Source organism: Pipistrellus kuhlii, unplaced genomic scaffold, assembly GCF_014108245.1.
Source record: "Pipistrellus kuhlii isolate mPipKuh1 unplaced genomic scaffold, mPipKuh1.p scaffold_m20_p_87, whole genome shotgun sequence".
Taxonomy (NCBI): Eukaryota; Metazoa; Chordata; class Mammalia; order Chiroptera; family Vespertilionidae; genus Pipistrellus; species Pipistrellus kuhlii.
The window spans coordinates 668,944-683,194 of NW_023425592.1; the positions used below are offsets into that span (position 1 = coordinate 668,944).

The 14,251-nt window shown below is 45.1% G+C and overlaps 1 protein-coding gene and 1 pseudogene across 1 annotated transcript in view; one reads left to right on the forward strand and one right to left on the reverse strand.

Moving 5' to 3' along the window:
- The window catches only part of PRPF6 (pre-mRNA processing factor 6), a 48,868-nt gene that overhangs the window by 4,634 nt on the left and 29,983 nt on the right, over nt 1–14,251 (forward strand). The window lies entirely within an intron of this gene.
- On the reverse strand, nt 6,202–8,671 carry LOC118712289 (annotated as a pseudogene).

The following is a 14,251-nucleotide window of genomic DNA, read 5'->3' on the forward strand; positions in this document are numbered from 1 at the left end:
TCCCTACAGTACCCACATTTGGTTCTGATTGGTTGGTTCCTATGTCAGTCAGCATCTCTGGGCCTACCAATGGGGCCTGGAACGAAATGGAGGTGCGGCTGCTGGCCAGACTGGGAGAGAAAGAGAGATGTGAGTGCTGATCAAAAGCTGCCACAGATGCAACAGATCGGTCCCTGCTTTTCTCTTCAGGCCTGCCTCTGGCCCTGATTTCCAGCCCTCTCAACAGTCAGTGCTGAAACACCATGCCTGCAGGACTGACTTCTGGTTGTTCGTGCATCGGTCGTTACTGGTCATTTCGACCCAGGGTTTTTATGTATTAGGATATTAGGACAATGAGATTAAGTATAGGGATAGGGTGACATTTATTCATAAGCTTGGAAAGTGACAATTGGCATTTGGTTTTACTTCTTTATTGCTCATTACACTTTCAATTTTATTTTTATTTTTTATTATTTTTATTATTCATTTCTCAAGCATTTATTATATAGACTTACAAGTGAGTAAAATATCTTCTGAACCAGTTCCAGAGAAGGGGTTAATGTCAGGTAGTGATGATGGGAATATTTTTCTCCTTTCTTTAAGAAATGAGATCAGGGCTAACTATCACAGAGCTTCAGAAGTGAAGCTTTTGATGTCTCAATCATGTCATAGACTTCTTCATAGCAGGTCAGGTGTAGTTCCTTATCTTACCCAAAATTCATTTTCCCACTTCTTGCCTTAATTCATTTCACATTCTTTTACCTTCCTTACACACACCCATCCATCGACGTGGTTATGAAGGCTGAGAAATTCAATAATTTGGCATCTGCCAGCTGGAGATCAGAAAAGAGAGTGGTGCCGAAGCCGGTTTGGTTCAGTGGATAGAGCGTCGGCCTGTGGACTGAAAGGTCCCGGGTTCGATTCCAGTCAGGGGCATGTACTTTGGTTGCGGGCACATCCCTAGTGGGGGATGTGCAGGAGGCGGCTGATCGATGATTGTCTTTCATCAATGTTTCTAATTCTCTATCCCTTTCTCTTCTCTGTGAAAAATCAATAAAATATATTTTAAAAAAAAAAGAAAAAGAAAACAGAGTGGTGAAATTCAATCCAAAGGCCTGAGAACCAGAGGAATTAATGGTATAATTTCTAGTCTGAGGCTGGAGAAGACAAAATGAGGTGTTAAGCATGAAATGGTAAGAAAAGGGTGACTTCTTCCTTTCTCCACCTTTGTTCTATTCATCTACACTTGCAATTTTATAACTTCCCATAATATATAGCATTTTCAATGTTTTCAAGATCATTTCAGAAGAGTGAAACATAGTTCTTGATAAGAGTTTTTTTTGTTTTTTGTTAATCCTTACCCAAGGATATTTTTTTCTTTTTTACTTCTTTTTTTTTCTTCTTCTTTTTTTTAATCTTTATTGTTCAGATTATTACAAATGTTCCTCTTTTCCTCCCCCTCAATTGCTCCCCTCCACCAGGTTCCCACCCCACCCTCTGCCCTTTCCCCACCCCCCATTGTCCTCATCCATAGGTGCACAGTTTTTGTTCAGTCTCTTCCCGCCCCCCCCCACTCCCCTTTTCCCGAGAATCCTCTTCCATACCTCTGATTCTATTATATTCACCAGTTAATATTGTTCATCGGGTTTTTTAATTCCCTTGGCTTTTAGTTTTACTTGTTGATAGTTACGTATTTCTTTTTTTTAAATATATTTTATTGATTTTTTACAGAGAGGAAGGGAGAGAGATAGAGAGCTAGAAACGTCGATGAGAGAGAAACATCGACCGGCTGCCTCTTGCACACCCCCCACCGGGGATGTACCCACAACCAACATACATGCCCTTGACCGGAATCGAACCTGGGATCTTTCAGTCCCCAGACCGACGCTCTACCACTGAGTGTCGGCGGTTTCGGCGATAGTTACGTATTTCTTGATCATAATTTTTATCTTTATCTTCTTCCTCTTCCTAAAGAACTCCCTTCAGCAATTCTTATAATTCTGGTTTGTCGGTGATGAACTCCTTTAGTTTTTTTTTTTATTTGTGAAGCTCTTTATCTGGCCTTCGATTCTGAGTGATAGCTTTGCTGGGTAGAGTTTTTTTTTTAAATAATTTTTTTAATGTTTTTTTAAATTGATTTTACACAAAGAGGAATTGAGAGGGATAGTTAGAAACGTAGATGAGGGAGATACATCGACCAGCTGCCTCTTGCATACCTCCCATTGGGGATGTGACCACAACCAAGGTACGTGCCCTAGACCGGAATCGAACCCAGGACCTTTCAGTCTGCAGGCCAACGCTCTATTCACTGAGCCAAACCAGTTTCGGCAGGGTAGCGTATTTTTGGTTGTAGGTTCTTGCTATTCATCACCTTGAATATTTCTTGCCATTCCTGTCTGGCCTGCATAGTTTCTATTGAGAAATCAGCTGACAATCGTATAGGTGCTCCTTTATAGGTAACTACTTGCTTTTCTCTTGCTGCTTTTAATATTCTTTCTTTGTCTTTTGCTCTTGGAATTTTAATTATGATGTGTCTTGGTGTGGTCCTCTTTGGATTCCTTTTGTTTGGGGTTCTGTGCGCTTCCTAGACTTGTAAGTCTATTTCTTTCACCAGGTGGAGGAAGTTTTCTGTCACTATTTTTTCCAATATGCTTTTGGTATCTTGCTCTCTCTCTTCTTCTGGGACCCCATAATTCTGATGTTGGTTTGCTTGAAATTGTCCCAGAGGTTTCTTACACTATCTTCAACTTTCTGGATTCCCTTATCTTCTTGATTCTGCGGATGAGTGTCCTCTGGCTCTTTGTGTTCCAAATCTTTGACTCGATTCTTGTGATCTTCCATTCTGTTTTTAGGACTCTGTATAATATTTTTTATTTCAGACAATGTATTCTTTATTTCTAGTTGATCCCTTTTCATATCCTTATAGGTCTCGTTTATTTTATTGGCCTTTTCTAGGAAATTCTTGAAAAACCTTATAAACGTGGTTTTGAACTCTATATCCAGTCGCTTTTTGTCCTTCATTTCTTTTGTTTCTGATCTGTTTCCTTGTCTCGGCATTTTTGCTGCTTCCCTGAGTTGGTAGGGTGGCTTTGTGTGCTAAGATGTCCTACATGGTTCAGTGGGTCAGCCTCCCAGTTACCTGAGGTGGACAGTCTTGGTGTAGCCTTTTGTGGGCTGTGTGTGCAGTCTTGTTGTTAAGCCTTGCTTGTTGTTGGTATCACTGGGAAGCGTTGATCTCCAAGCCAATTGGCTATGAGGATCAGAAGTGTCTAAACTAGGAGGGTTTCTGTATTCTGCTTGGATGGGGCGGAGTCTCGGGTGGCACAGACAAGCTTTGGTGAATCCCACAAGATTGGTTGCAGGTGCGCGCACCTCTTTGGTATAGGCACAGACAAGCTTTGGATTCCTGTCTGTCCCTCCCTAGGAGAGTCCTATTTGCTGCGAACGAGAAAGCTAGCCACTGGAAGGGCTTCTGTGCTCCACTTGGATGGGGCGGAGTCTCGGGTGGTGCAGACAAGCTTTGGTCAGCCCCTCCCTACGAGGGTCTGGTTTCTGAGTCCCGCAATAATGGCTGCTGGTTTCACACACCTCCAAGAGATCTCTGCCCACTGTCTGACAGTCTGGCCTCTCCCTGTCTGGGGCCATCTATCAGAGCAATAGGGTGATTCTGTTTTCCTCCCGAACAAGAAAGCTAGCTGCGCATTAGCTGTCCACCTTCTCTACGCTCCGGGAGCAAGCCAGTAGCGAACTCTGCCCGCCCTCTCTGCATGCTGGGAGTAAGCCAGTAGGCCGTTTTTTCGCGGGCGCAGTTCACCGCACCTTCACAGTTCCTGAAGCTCAGTGTGCCTTCTCTTTCCTTCCCAGATGGCATAGCCTCCTCTCAGCCAGTTGGGCGCTTCAGGGCGATGTTTCCCCTTTTTCCAGTTCTAAATTCAAAATTGTTGTGGTAGGCTGCATTCAGGTGTCTACCCTATGCTGCCATCTTGGTTTCTCTAATTATTTTTTTAATCTTTTAAAAAATATTTTATTTTTATAGATTTCAGAGAGGACGAGAAAGGGAAAGAGAGATAGATGAGAATCATTGATTAGCTGCCTCCTACATGCCCCCTACTAGGGATCAAGCCTGTAACCTAGGCATGTGCCCTTGACCAGAATTGAACCTGGGACCCTTCAGTTTGCAGGTCGACACTTGATCCACTGAGCCAAACCAGCTAGGGCAATTTTTTCTCATTAATCTTTATTATTGAAAGTGTTATGTATGTCCCCTTCTCCCCCACCCCCCTTAACTTCTTCCAACTCATCCCCCATCCCCCATCCAGCTTTTTACCATGTAATTGTACCTGCCCAAGGGTGATGCATATCTGCAGACAATGTCTTTGGTGATTACCTCCCCCCATCCTCCCGCCCCCGCCTTCCCTCTGAGATGCCGCACTCTGTTCCATGCTTCCATGTCTCTGGATCCACTCCGCTCATCAGTTTATCTTATAATTATATTCTGCATGAGTGAGATCATGTGACACGTGCCTTTCTCTGACTGACTTATTCCACAAAGCGTGATCCTCTCCAGTCCCTCCATGCTGTCTCACAGGGTAAGAGATCCTTCTTTGTCACTGCTGCATAGTGTTCCATGGTGTAATGTACCACATCTTTCTATCCACTCACCTACTGATGGGCACTGAGGCTCTTTTCAGATCTTAACTATTGTAAATTGTGCTGCTATGAACATAGGGGCGCATACATTCTTTCTGATTGGTGCTTCAGGTTTCTTAGGATATATTCCTAGTCGTGTGATCATTGGGTCAAATGGCAGTTCCATATTTAATTTTTTTAGGAAATGCTATACTGTTCTCCACAGTGGCTGCATCAGTCTGCATTCCCACCAGCAGTGTCCTAGGGTTCCCTTTCCTCCACATCCTTGCCAGCAGTTGTCATGTGTTGATTTGTTGATGGTGGCCATTCTGACAGGTGTGAGATGATACATCATTGTCGTTTTAATTTGCATCTCCCTGATGATCAGTGACTTTGAGCTTTGTTTTCATATGTCTCTTGGCCATCTGTATGTCCTCTTTGGAGAAGGGTCTATTTAGATACTTTGCCCATTTTTTAAAAGAATTACTTTTATTGATTTCAGAGAGGAAGGGAGAAGGAGAGAGAGAAACATCAACGATGGGAGAGAATCATTGATTGGCTGCCTCCTGCACGCCCCACACTGTGGACTGAGCTTACAACCCATGCATATGCCTTCACAGGGAATTGAATCATGATCTGGTTCATAGGTCTACGCTGAACCATGAGCCACGCCAACCAGGCCTTTGCCTTTTTTTTTTTTTTTTTTTTTTTTTTGTAAAAGCTCATTTTATTTATATGACAGTGCAATCCCAAGAGGACAGAGCAGATAACTAACGTTACGTTCTTAGAGAGGTTCTGCTTTCTACTCTCTTTATCTGACTGCACTAGCGCACACACACATGCCAATGCAAAAGAAATAAGACATAGTGGACTAACTATACAAATACCTCATTGTTGGAACATAAACCAGGATTATGATGTTTTCATAGCTTTGCAGTTGTGGGGATAGAATGGCATTATGGGAGGAGGAGAAGGGCCTACGTAAGTGCTCCTCGCTGCCAGTGGTGAGCAAGGACCAGACAGACACCGTGGAACACATACCAGCTCTTACAGCAGCGTGGGCAATGTAACATAACCTGGCAAACTCCCTACAGAATTCCTCCACTGTGAGAAAGATCCCTTACTTTTTCTTGTAACCAAAATTTTTTTTGTAACCAAAATTTCATGATGAACACTGTCTTAATTCTTTTTTTGTGGGGAGAGGAAAAAAAAAAGTTCTGAATGCAAGAGACTGTATAACACACACGACTCGAGCATCCATGTTATAACCTATGCCCCCACAGTAAAGATCTTTTGACACTAGAGTTTTGACTTCTGCCTGTGCCTACTCATCATTCTTTCAGAAGGGATCTTTTATAAAGTGTAAAAACCAATGTACCATCTCGAGGTCAGGCTCAGTGACAGAAATGCACCACCTGAACCTGGTAAAACATCGACTCCTGGCCGCATGTGAGCTGCTTACACAAACAGCAGCTGCACTTTCCTGTGATCCATGCAGGAAACGTTCGTGGAGATCGAGCAGGACAGAGACAGACGTCCTTCCGCTCGCACAGGAAGCCCAGAGTCCCGCAGGCTTATGGACAGAAAGAAAAGCATGATGGTCGCCCCAAAGCCGAGCCAGGCTGAGTCAGCCCTGGGGAGGCTGGCTGAGGGACCACAGGGACGCTGAACACCGAGTCAGGAAAGTTCCACTGTGTGATACGGGTGAGACCCATCGTTCCTCGTGCCTTTTCCCAGCTTCATGGGCTTTGCTAAGAAGCATCTCAGGATTTGAATGCAAGCGACTGTCCTTTAGTGAAAAAGCTGAAACGCTTCTGGTCCTGGAAACAGCTCACAGTGAGTCCTTAAGGCAAATGCCAGGCATCAAAGAAACCGTAGGGCCATTTCAGAATCCACGGTCAAGTCACTGACCCAGGAGTTATGTCCATGTGTGAACACTCCTCACAGGAGACCTCCTCGGCTCTTGGGTTTTGAAGTTCATGTGGCTTTTACATCCAAGAAGTGCTGCAATTTTTTCCTTTGTAGAGACTTCCAGAGTGGATAAAGGCTCGTGATGTTGCTTAAAAAACAAACAAGCAACCCGAGTGAAGAAGCTACTCAACCGCTAAGCCGCGTGAGGTTTGTTTCTGCTTGACGTTCACAGCTCACTTTTTTTTTTTTTTTTTAATATATCATTGATTTTTTTACAGAGAGGAAGGGAGTGGGGTAGAGATCTAGAAACATCGATGAGAGAGAAACATCGACCAGCTGCCTCTTGCACACCCCATACCAGGGATGTGCCCGCTACCAATGTACATGCCCTTGACCGGAGTCGAACCTGGGACCTTTCAGTCCGCAGACCGACACTCTACCACTGAGCCAGACCGGTTTCGGACACAGCTTACTTTTGTGGTTGGCATAGGGAAAGCTGAACTGAGCGATCATGAGGTTGGAGTACTGAGGGACATGCCGCCATAGACGCTGACAAGCTTATTGACGCAGTAAGACCTCTTCAGGAAGTTCTCCGCTCGATGTTACATTCCCGAATGGCTCCCACTGGTTTCTTTCTCCAAGTTTCCCATGTTCACAGGCTTTACAAACACCCCCGAAGTCTTCCCCGTGTGCTTGGCAATGAGGAAGTTCATGGCAACGTCGTCACAGTTTTGCATGTCATCGGCCAGGGTGTGGACGGCTGCGGGCTGCCTCTGGAGGAGCTCGAGGTACTTGCTGCTGAAGGAGGAGGCCCAATCAGCACCGTGGAGTACTGGTCCCCGTCCCCCATGCTCAAAGCCTCAGTAGCTGTAGGCGCGCGACGCAGTGGAAGCGTGCTTCCTGCCAAACGGAGAAAGCAGCCACCAGGTCTTGGGCGCTGATTAGCATGGCATTGACCATTAGCACCGCCTGGGTCTCCAGTTCAGGGAAGGCCTGGAGCCCATTTCCCATCCTGATGGCGGTCTGGGGTTTGAAGATCACGGGCCCGGGTGCGGCCCCAGAGAATTCCATAAGTCCTCCGGTGGCTTCTCCCCAGCATTGTCCCGCAGCACGATGGCTTTGTGCAGCTCGGCACTGCCTGGTAGTGATTGAGCAGCCGCAGCAGCAGCAGCAGCAGCAGATCTGACCTGTTGTACGGCTGCATGATGAGAGTGAAGGAAGCCAGGGCGGACTGGCCCTGGGCCTTCACCTCCCTCCGCCACCAGAGCATCTTGTCTTTGTTGTTGGGAAGGAGAGTGGTCAGCGCCCCAGCCACCAGGAGCAGCATGAGGAAGGCCACCAGAGAGAGGCGGAGGATGAAGGTGCCCAGCACTCAGCCAGGAAGTTTGCAGATGTGGCAACACCTCATCATGACAGCTCAGATTGTTTTCTTTATGGCTCCGGTAATTGATAGGAACAGACTCTGTACGCTGGGAGAGCAGCGGTGGCCGGAGCCTGAGCTTCGGGCTTGCAGTTCGTGGTCACACGCAGAAGGGGCGCCTCACCGGCCCACGGGTGCCTTTTTCTGAAGCCAGCAGCACTTAGCTGGGGGGTGAACTCGAGTGGGGGACGCCCCACTTCCTGTCCCACTGCACCCTGAGCCAGTCCTGCTGGGCCCCATTTCTCCCTGCAGGTGACAGTGGGGGTCACTCATGTGATGCACCTGACTTTCCCTACAAAGTCCGGGAAAGGCGCCCGTAGGAGTGCCCCAGGATGAGGTGGCCTCGCACCCACCAAGACCCCTTCAGGCGCGGGCTTGCCGCCGCTCCCCGCACCCGCGCCCACGTCCTCAGGACCACAGCTGCCCACCTTTGCGCGTGGCCACACGGATGGGGTCGATGCCGTGCTCGGGCTGGCTGGCGACCCGCTGAGGGCCCAGCGAGACCGTCACTGTGCGGCCACCGGACGTGTCACCCCTGCATTCCTGGGCTTTTGCTGCCGCCCGTGCTGGGGTTTAGCTCGAACCCCTTTGCCCATTTTTAAATTGAATTGTTTGTCTTCCTTTTGTTAAGGTGTATGAGTTCCTTGTATATTTTGGAAATTAACTCTTTATCAGGTATATCATTGCTGAATATGTTCTTCCATGCAGTGGGCTCCCTTTCCATTTTGTTGATGGTTTATTTGCTGTACAGTAGCTTTTTGTTTTGATGTGGTCCCACTTGTTTATTTTTTCCTCAGTTTCCTTTGCCATAGGACTGTGGTCAGCAAACTGTGGCTCATGAGCCACCTGGGGCTCTTTGGCCCCTTGAGTCTGGCTCTTCCACAAAATACCATGGCCTGCGCAAGTCTATTTTAAAAGAAGTGGCATTAGAAGAAGTTTAAGTTTAAAAAATTTGTCTCTCCAAAGAAATTTCAATCGTCGTACTGTTGATATTTGGCTCTGTTGACTAATGAGTTTTCCGACCACTGCCCTAGGAGAAATTGCTATGAGAGATGTCTGAGATTTTGCTGCCTATGGTTTCTTGTGTCCTGACTTATATTTTTTAGCCATTTTGAGTTTATTCTTGTGTATGGTGTAAGTTGGTGGTCTGGTTTCATATTTTTGCATGTATCTGTTCATTTTCCTAGCACCATTTATTGAAGAGACTGGCTTGACTCCATTATGTGCTCTTGCCTCCTTTGTCAAATATTAATTGAGCATAATGGCTTGGGTCTATTTCTGTGTTCTCTACTCTGTTCCATTGGTCTGTTGCTTGTTCTTGTGCCGTCCCAGGCTGATTGATTACAGTGGCTTTGTGGTATGTCTTGATATCTGGTATTGTGCTTCCTCCAACCTAGTCAGTGTTTCTCAAGATTGCTTCAGCCATTCGGGGTCTTTTTTATTCCATATAAAATTTTGTAGTATTTGTTCTAGATTTGTGAAATATGCCATTGGTATTTTAATAGGGATTTCATTGAATCTGTAGATTGCCTTGGGTAGTATAGACGATTCTACCAATCCATGAACACAGTATATTCTTCCATTTGTTCATATCTTCTCTTTTTTTTCAACGTAGTTTTCCAAGTACTGATTTTTTACCTCTTTGGTTAAGTTTTATTCCCAAGTATCTTAATTTTTTTGTTGCAATGGTAAACAGGATTGTTTGTTCAGTGTCTCTTTCTGAGAATTCATTATCTTACCTAATAATAGAAAAACATGTAAATTGACTCTACCTCCACTATGCCCACAGTCAATCAGATTGAGTATGCAAATTGGAAGGCCAAAGATGGCGGCCGCCCATCTGCTCCAGGTGCAGAGTGGCAGGGAAGGGCAGGATGCCTGCTATGAGAGGGAGGGCAGGGGGCTAAGGGATCTATAGGAGCGGAGTGCCTTAGCAAAGACAAGACTGCAGACTCCAGAGTCTGCAGCGAAGATGAAGAAGGCAGACTCCGGGGTCTGCAGCGAAGACGTAGAAGGCAGACTCTGGCCGGAGCAAAGGCCTGGGTCCCAGGTGCCAGAGAAAAACTGGTGCTGGAAGCCAAGGGGAGGGAGGTGCAATGGGCCTCTAGTTAATGTAATAATAAGCCACTGAATTTAATTCACTTATTAAACCTAGTAGTCTTTAGGATTCTCTATGTACAATATCATGTCACCTGTGAATAATGAGAGTTTTACTTTCTCCTTTCCAGTTTGGATGCTAGTACTGTTTAACAGGTGTGGTGAAAGTGGACATCCCTGTCTTGTTCCTATTCTTAGGGGGAATTGGAATTGGGTTTAGTTTTTGCCCATTGAGTTGACTATAGGTTTGTCATATATGGCCTTTATCATGTTGAGATATGCTTCCTCTATTCCCACTTTGCTGAGAGTTTTTATCAAAAATGGGTGTTGGGTTTTTGCTAATGCTTTTTCTGCATGTATGGATATGATCATATGATTTTTGATTTATGTGATATGTCACATTTATTGACTTGTGAATATTGTACCAGCCTTGCATCCCTGGAATAAATCCCGCTTGGTCACGGTGTATGACCTTTTAAATATATTACTGGATCCGATTTGCTAATGTTTTGTTGAGGATTCTAGCATTTCTGATCATCAGAGATATTGGCCTCTGTAGTGTCTTTATCTGGTTTTGGAATTAGGATAATGCTGGCCTCATGAAAAGGGTTTGGAAGTGTTCCTTCCTCTTGCATTTTCTGAAATAGTTTGAGGAGTAGAGGTCTTAGTTCTTCTTTGAATGTGGTAAAACTCCTGTGAAGCCATCTGGACCTGGGCTTTTATTTGCTGGGAGGTTTTTTTTTTTGTGTTTTTTTTTGTGTGGTTTTTTTTTTTTTTATTGCTCCTATTTCCTTAGTTGTTATTGGCCTATTCAGGTTTTCTGATTCTTCCTGATTCAGTTTTGGGAGGTTGTATTTTTCTATGAATTTGTCCATTTCATTCCCATTGTCCATTTGTTGGCATATAGTTGTTTATAGTGTTTTCTTACAATCTTGTTTATCCTTTCAAAGAACTAGCTCTTGGTTTTATTGATTTTGTGTGTGTGTGTGTGTGTGTGTGTGTGTGTGTGTGGTTTTTTTTTGTTTTAGTCTTTATGTCATTTATTTCTGCTCTAATCTTTATTATTTCCTTTCTCCTATTTACTCTGGGCTTTTCTTGTTCTCTTTCTAGTTCTTTAAGTTGGAGGGTTAAATAGTTTATTGTTGATTTTTCTTGTTTTTTGACGTAGTGCTATGAACTTCCCTCTCAGGACTGCTTTGGCTGTGTCACAGAGATTTGGGGTTGTTGTGTGTTCATTTTCATTTGTTTCCAGGAAGTGTTTGATTTCTTTCTTGATTTTTATTGGTAACTCATTCATTGCTTAATAACATACTATTTAGCCTCCATGAGTTTGAATGTGTTTGGGTGTTTTTTACTATAGTTGATTTCTAATTTCATTCCACTGTGATCTGAGAAGATACTTGATATGATTTCAGTCTTCTTGAACTTGTAGAGATTTGTGTCCTAACATGTAGCCTATCTGTGTGAATGACCCGTGTGCACTTAAAGTCCTCTATTACAGCAGTCCCTTTAGCTTTTTTTTTTTTTTTTACAATGAGATCAATGTATTTAGGAAGAAAAGTGTGTGTTTCACTCACCAGGGTATTATCAACACACTTTCGGGGGGGAAAAAGGAGTATATTATACAAGACATATTTGTGTTTTATCTGCACATGGATTCATAAACATCCTCCCACCATACGTTTTCCCAGACTGGTCTAGAATGTTTACTTCTCAGTCTATTCCATTGTGTTGTTACACCCAGACTTCGTTATCCCCAAGGACCACCAGAGAGCCGAGTCCGATGCAATAAACAAAAGAGCCTCTTCCATGCTAGCATGGACTCTGTCCCACTCATGCCGACAGCATGGCAGAAGAGAGAGCGAATTTCGCCAAGCCCTGGGGTTTTACTCCGGTGGTGATGTCACTGCTTTGGCTGACCCTGATTGGTTGGGCGAGGGCTAAGGTCCAGTTACACAAAATGGAGGATAACTCCATCCTGCCCCACAGTGGAGTCAGGAGTTTATCCTCACCCTGTCCTGCCCTCTCATTCCCCCCTTGTCTTATGTGCATGAGTCAAATAATTGACTCAGCCTACTTCCTTTCAGCATAAACAACAAATACAGTTACCAAGATCCTTAGTACCACAGTTCTCATCAGTATTGTCCTCACTGAATCCAGTTCCCCTCCTGCAGGCATCAATTCGCCTCCTGGCCTGTGTGGAGCCCAGGCTGGGATCTCACAGGTGAGGCCGCTAGTTGCCAGGATCCAGACCATGCAGGAACTGGGAGTCATTTAGTCAGGTCTGGGTGCCATCTACTTCAACAGCAGTGGGCATGCTCAGGATAACAGTGTAGCGTCCCTTTGAGTCCTTGGGCAGTGAATTTCTTTACCCACACTGAGTTCCCTGGCTACAGGGTCTGCGGTGGGCACTGGCAGTGCATCTGGAAAAAGCAAACTGCAGAGCCTGTAAGGACTTGAGCAAGGGAATGGTTATCAATTCCAGTTTTCTCCTTCTCCCTGACTCTGAGAAGGATGGAGGAAGGTTTACCATACATGATCCAAAAAGAGGGGGGAAATCCATCCCAGTAGGGGGTACACCTGGCCCATAAGAGGGCAAAGGACAGGGGGTTGGTACAATTTTCACCGATTCTAGGACACATTTAGTTAAACCCCTTTTCAGAGTCCTGCTTATGCCTGTCCTAAGGCTACAGCTATACTTTGAGATACCTTGGCTACAAAGGTGGGGCTGTTATCTGATACTGGTATAATCTGGAGTAGTCTCTTGATTATTATAGAGGCAGTTTCTATCCTAGTGGTGTATACTTCAACCTAATCTGAAGTGTCTACAAAAACTAGACCTTATTGCTGGTGGCTTAATCTCTGAAATCCACCTACCCTGTTTACCCGAAAATAAGACTGTATCTTATATTAATTTTTGCTCCCAAAGATGCGCTAGGTCTTATTTTTAGGGGATGTCTTATTTTTCCATGAAGAATAATACAGTACACATTTATTGTTAAATGAAAATAAAGGAAAATTATTACCTGTGTACGGTACTGTAGTACGGTAGTTGTCAACACAAACCAAACTGTGAATCCTACAGTATCAAAAATTTACTCATTTATTCAATGACAATCATGTCATCATCTTCTGGAACATCATCATAACAATCCAATTCCTGAATTTCCTGGTGAATTTCTTGTGACTCCATTTCTTTCAGAATCAGTGGAACAAATCTCATGTTTAGCCTAGGGGAGCCTTATTTTCGGGGGGATGCCTTATATTTCACTCAGAAGGAAACATGTAAGTAGATTTTATTTTCGAAGGATGTCTTATTTTGGGGGAAACACCGTACCAATGCTCTCTTGGGGAAGTTCCCTGGGACCAGAATCCCCAGGGGGACCCCCTTACCTTGCTTAGCATTTACCTGTGCACAGACAGTACTTCTAGCAACTCTGCCTCACAGAAGTTCAGAAGTTTTGGTGACACTTAAGTGGGTAACCTGGTGTCACTGGGCAACTCTGACCTAGGTCCTCTGGGACCAACAGTCTTGCATATGGAGGGTCCACCAATTATCTGGTCCTTCGGTGGCTTGCTTCTATTCAGCCAATTCCTTCCGGTTCTAGTTGGTAACCCTCTTTTCTCTGTGGATGGCACAGTATCTCCATCAAAGGGCCAGGATTAATGCCAAAAGTTCAGGAACTGTGCCCAAATGGTGTGGTCCAGGTTGACTACCACTGCCTCTGCATATCAGGTCCCAGCCTGAACGTAACTGCTCCCATCCGTGAACAGTACTTTGTCGTCTTTTACCTCTGTGCAGTCATGAATGGGTTCCTTCATCATCATCTGGAAGCAGGCTGGCAGGGTTGATGGCCAGAGTGTTATGAAACCAGACACAGGGCTGGTCCAGGAGAATAGGTTGGCCCAGAGTCTGCTTATCTGCCTCCTTCACCAACAATGCTGTGGTGGCCACTGCCTGGAAGCACACTGGCCACCCTGCTGCCACAGGGTCCAGTCTGTTAGACAGATAGGCAACAGGTCTCTTCCAGGGACCTAGAGTCTGAGTGAGAACCTCTGTGGCAATGCCCCTTACCTCACCCATGTAGAGGTGGAAGCCGGGCTTCGTGACATCTGGCAAGGCTAGGGCAGGTGCTGAGACAAGAGCCTTCTTTAGCTCCTCAAAGGCCCATTGTCCAGTTTAGCAGCTGTGTTCCTTCAGTACCTGTTCCTTCT